We start from the raw sequence: 6,377 nt of genomic DNA, 5'->3' as shown, positions 1-6,377 counted from the left end.
ATAACATGGCAGGAAATCGAGTCATCCTAAACTTAAGCTATAATAGTGTGTGTGTACCAATGTACTTATATCACATGTATCATATATGTGTGTACTAATGCGAGGTTGTGAAACAAGTAGGAAATTGTCTTGTGTTGACCAAATTGGTTTCTGATAAAATTTTAAGATGTACAAGAACAAACAATCCTATAGTTGTTTACTTTTTGCATATTGCGACTTGGATGGAGAGTTGTCTCATTGGCACACACACCATATGTTCTTATTTCTATAATCTAGTATTTTGTAGATTTAATATGAAAATGTTTGATACAAAACGCTTAAAATACACGCTTTTAATTGTACTATTTTGAATCTATCTGTTGTATTGCATTTTTTGGGGTGCAAAATATGTTAAGCTTTGTTCTTCGATAAAAGATATACTATGATAAAGGTATATGTTTTACTGATTGTTGAAGGTTATATGTTCCGTTCTTTCAATGCATTGGAAATGTGAAATTAAATAAAAGATCAATTTTATCAATCCAGTCCCCTATAACCTATTTGACCAAGGAGATATAACAAAATAGTAAGAAATGGAAGATTTTGTAAAGTATGTACATGATGTACGCACAATAAAAATTGAAGATGAGAATCACTTTATTTGGCATTGTCATAAATATGAAACAGAAAGAGAAATCCTTCTTACGAAATTGCCTTATTTTAACCAAAATTTTAGAAATAAACATAATGATAGGATGAAGTAAAAACTGTTGTTACAGTGGCTAGAGGTATAGGCCTAGGGGAGGGTTGAGATTTCAGAAAACATATTTAACACCGCCACATTTTTGCGCTTGTCCCCAGTCAGGAGCCTCTGGCCTTTGTTAGTCTTGTATGTTTTTTAAATTTGAGTTCGTAAATATGTATTGGAGTTTAGTATGACGTCCATTATAGACTACATTTTTGTTTAGGGGGCAACCGAAGCACGCCTCTGGATGCGGGATTTTCTCGCCTTCGTCTGTTACCTGCTGTTTGGTCGGGTCGATGACTCTTTGACACATTCCTCATTTCCATTACTAGTATCTATTTTTCTAAATTGAGCTTTTTCCAATTGTTATAAATACGTTTGTGATAATGACATATTGTCTATTGTGATAATGATATATTGTCCATGTTCTTTAACCGCTGTTTGTTTACTACCACTAATATATGAAAGTGGAAATGCAATCCACCATAGTCAAAGATGTTAGGAACTGCAGACCACTGAATGACATTCAACTGTCCAATAAAAACACGCACATTATTTAATGGTATAAATTCAGCCAACATGACATACTATGGATAGTATACCTCATGTCAAAATGTCAGATTTTGATTGGATAAAACGAGGGAGACAAAATGCTCTTACTATCACATCACAAATACTCTCAACGGAGTCGCCTCAGCTGACAATGTTTCATCATGGAAGCACACTGCTACAACACCCTCTCAGCTATGTGTTATTTATATAATAAGTCAAACTTTTATATTTCCTATAATAGGAAAGCAATACTAAAAAGTAAAAACACAAAAATAATGAACTCCGAGGAAAATTCTAAAAAGGAAAGTCCCAAATCAAATGTCAAAATCGTTCAAAAACATCAAACGAATGGATAACAACTGTCATATTCCTGACTTGGTACAGGCATTTTCTTATGTTGAAAATGGTGGATTGAACCTAGTTTTAAAGCTAGCTAAACCTCTCACTTGTATGACAGTTTCATCAAATTCCATTATATTGACAACGATGTGTGAACAAAACAAACAAATCAATAGGTAAAAATGTCACAAATATATAGGGGTAAATAGTCTAATTCGGTAGGTCACATTCGTGAAAAGGGAACAGGATTGTAGTTACGACATAAGGAACATATCCGATATCATCTGTGAAACGGATATTCCATATCGGTCAATCAACTCGTGATGGCGTCCGAGAGTTGTTTAAATTACATTTGTGGAGAAAGGACGATAACTTCAATTTGAAATATTATATCATTGATATTTTAGAATAGATACCATGGAAAATTTATTTACACTATGTACACATCATTTGAAAATTGAGTATATTTGCAATATAAATTTAATTGATTAATTTAGGTAAATCTTCAAGGATATGATGTAGGGAATGGGGTACACAATGCAGTAAGATTGACATATCCCTACACAGGAAAATTTTATTCACATGAATTTCACGTGAATTTAAATTCATGTGAATCTCACGTGAAATTCACATGAATTTCACCTCAAACGAGCTTATACGTGAAACTCACGTGAAATCAGTTTATGTTAGTTTCACATTAATCTCATGTGAATCTCACGTGATTTTCACATGAAAATCACATGAATTTTGTTCACGTGAAATTCACATGAATTTTTGAAATAAAGTCATTCAAACAACATCTAAATTTTCATACTAAAGTAAAATCATAAAAAATTCCAATTTTTTTTTTTGGAAAAGTTCATGTGAAATTCATGTGAAATTTTTCACGTGAGAATCATGTGAATCTCAATTCACGTGAAATTCACATGAAAATTTTCATGTGAGTTTCATGTACGAGCTCGTTTGAGGTGAATCTCACATGAAATTTTTCACGTGAATTTCATGTGAGATTCATGTAAAATTCACGTGAGCAAATTTTGCCTGTGTAAATGGTGAAAAAGTTTGGAAAAATTTAAAAACAGCAAGTCAGCCACAAATTTGTACCGATTTAAGAGTACCTGCAGTCAGTAAAAACTAGTTAAAAGTCAATATCAACTAATAAATAAATCAGTACACATGAAACGGATTATGAGTAAATACTTGATTTACAGTCTTAAAAAAGCATGACTGTCTGTTATTATACATTGATAACGGAATGCAAAAGAGAGGCGACCGATACCAAAAGGATAAACTGCTAACGCCATGGTAAAATAGAAAAAGACCAACAGTACACAAAACACAGTATCGAATACCAAAGAACGAAAAATATAAACTCCACTAAAAACTGGGGACAATTGATGTCAATTAAAATATAATACAACCTGTCAAAAAGCGTTTCAATGATGCAAGAAATTAGATGAGTTTTATCATCCTTCTTGATGACTGATATTTCCGGGGTGATATTGTCACTTTAAAAGTCAGTGTTCAAGAAATGAATAGATATATAATACTTATTTATTCTAATTCTCGGTCTCGGTCCCAGATATGAGACTATTCATCAAATTTGTACTTTCTTATTAAGTAAAATGACAGGGGCTGCATTTGAAATATGATCTACTTCCAGGATAATTTCGGGTTTTTGTTATGGTTCGTGTTGCTCAGTCTTTAGTTTTCCTTGTTGTTTTTTTTTGCGGCTAACTTTTAAAGGTTTTTCGTTTGTTTGCATGGCGTTGTCAGTTTGTTTTTGATTTGTGAGTTTGAATACCCCTTTCGTATCTTCTGTCTCTCCATCAACAGGAGTGAAGACGCTGAAATGAATTGCCTGCTTAACAAATTTAAAAATGAAACTTTCAGACATACATGTACAATTTAAAATAATTCCATACATCAAATATAGGTAACATTTTGCTTCTCAGAAAAAAAAATTGACCACGAATTCAAATCAAACATTAAAGTGATGTGCAGATTAACCAAACTCTGCATTACAATAATTTCATACATCAAGTATACATGTAGTCTTAGATGCATGATATTTATATTAGTTGTTAGTGGCTTTGAACTAGCGTTCAGATAACTGCGAGTACTCTCAGGTCTGTTCTTAGTGTCTTTTTGTTGTCGGGATGTACATGTACAAGTACCCGGCCACGTCCACTGTATTTTTATCCATCTGATGAGTAGAGCCTTTTTCAACTGATTGTTATTATTCGTTCTTATGTTGTACTGTTATACCACTGTCCCAGGTTAGGGGGAAGGTTGGGATCCCGCTTACATGTTTAATCCCGCTCATTATTTATGTATTTGCCTGTCACAAGTCAGGAGCTTGTAATTCAGTTGTTTTCGTTTGTTTATGTGTTACATATTTGTTTTTCGTTCATTTTTTTATACAAATAAGGCCGTTAGTTTTCTCGTTTGAATTGTTTTACATTGTCATATCTGGGCCTTTTATAGCTGACTTTGCGGTATGGGCTTTGCTCATTGTTGAAGGCCGTACGGTGACCTATAGGTGTTAATGTCTGTGTCATTTTGGTCTCTTGTGGATAGTTGTCTCATTGGCAATAATACCACATCTTCTTTTTTTATAGATACACATTCAGGATGATAATATATGATATGCATATAATCCTTAGCTGGTACTAGACAGACACGCTAAGCATTTTTTTTAACATACAAGTTGAACCTGTCTCTTGTATGACAGTCGCATAATAGACAACAATGTTTAAACAAAACAAAATGACATATTAAGTAAAAATGGCAAAAATAGGGGAACAGTAGTCAATATTGTGTAATTATTTTAATCACTATAAAAAAAAACCAAATAGAACGAAAAAAACCCCAACCCAAAATGGCATATAGAAAAAGCAAAAATATAAGGCAAGAATTAAAAAAAAATACATTAACACAATTACACAATGGCGAGATTTATAAATACCGAGCCACGCCAAAAGTATATTACAACAAGAATGTGTCCAAAGTACACGGATGGCCCACTCGCACTATCATTTTCCATGATCAGTGGACATGAAATTGGGGTCAAAACTTTAACTAAAATTAGAAAGATCATATCATAGGGAACATGTGTACTAAGTTTCAATTTGACGTGACTTCAACTTCATCAAAAACTACCTTGATCAACAACTTTAACCAAAACTTTGACCTGAACTTCGCACTATCATTTTCTATGATCAGTTGCTCATTTAGCATTACTATTAGAAAGATCGTATCATTGGGAACATATATACTAAGTTTCAAGTTGATTGGACTTCAACTTCATCAAAAACTACCTTGACCAAAAACTTAAACCTGAAGCGGGATAGAAGGCCGAACGGACGGACGGAGGAACTCAAGCTCAAGGTCATTGGGTTTGACGTTAGCACAACATTTTACATTATTAATGAATCATGGCCTCTTGTCAAAAAACTTTTCTCGGTACTTGGAATACAGAATTTATAAAACCAGGTTCAATCCACCATTTTCTAAAGATTTGAAAATGCCTGTACCAAGTCAAAAATATGACAGTGTTGTCCATTTGTTTGATATGTTTTATCATTTGATTTTGTCATTTGATTTTGTCATTTGATTAGGGACTTTCCGTTTTGAATTTTTGTCGGAGTTCAGTATTTTCGTGGTTTTACCTTTTTGTGCTTTAGTTCATTAATTCGACTACAATGTATAATTAGGAATCTACATCTATGAATGAATGAATGAATGAATGAATGAATAGTTTATTAGAGTGCAACCTGAATATATACAATATAATGTGCATTGCGAATTGACATAATGATTCAGCCAGCCATATATATTATTTAATTTTAGTTCACTAATTCAACTTGGATTTGGAATCTTAATATTAAAGTTATAGTTCAATAATTCAACTTTGATTGGAAATCTATTTAAATAAAATTAGTCAATTTTAATTCAATCATTCAACTGTTATAAGAAATATACATATATAAAATCAGTGAATTTTAGTTCAATATTCAACTTTGATAGGGACTCTAAATACATATAATTAGTCATTAGATAGATATAGGAAGATGTTTAGTTCTATTATTTAACTTTGATAGGGAATCTTCATGTATGAAATGAGTCAATTTCAGTTTAACTATTCAACTTTGATTGGACATCTACAAATATATAGATATATGTAATATATATAACTCGTCTAAACATCAACCCAGCAATGTTAGATCTGTAAATTTGCTTTCGCAAATGTTTTGTTCTTCCCTCGCCAGGATTCGCACCCATGCTACTGAGATATCATGTATATATATAATCAGTCAATTTTAGGTCAATTATTCAACTTTGATAGGGAATCTTCATACAATGTATATAAAATGATTGGAGGTCTACTTATATACAATAAGTCAATTTCAGTTCAATAATTTAACTACAAGTATGATTGGGAATCTACATATAGTATATAGATATAATATATTGTGGTATGAATGTCAATTAAACAAGTTTCCAATCAAGTCACAATTTGTAAAATTAAACTATTAAAGGTCTTCAATGCGGAGCCTTGGCTTACACCGAAAAGCAAGCTATAAAGGACACCAACAATGACTAGTGAACAAATACATTAAAACAGCAAAACCAACGGTCGAAACTATATAAGCACGAGAAGCGAGAAACACTTATGAACCACATCAACAAACGGTAACACTGAATATCAGGTTCCTGACCTATGACAGGTACAAACAAATGCAGCGGGTTTTAACATGTA

This window comes from Mytilus edulis, chromosome 12 (genome assembly GCF_963676685.1).
Source record: "Mytilus edulis chromosome 12, xbMytEdul2.2, whole genome shotgun sequence".
Lineage (NCBI taxonomy): Eukaryota > Metazoa > Mollusca > Bivalvia > Mytilida > Mytilidae > Mytilus > Mytilus edulis.
This window is presented reverse-complemented; position numbering follows the sequence as displayed.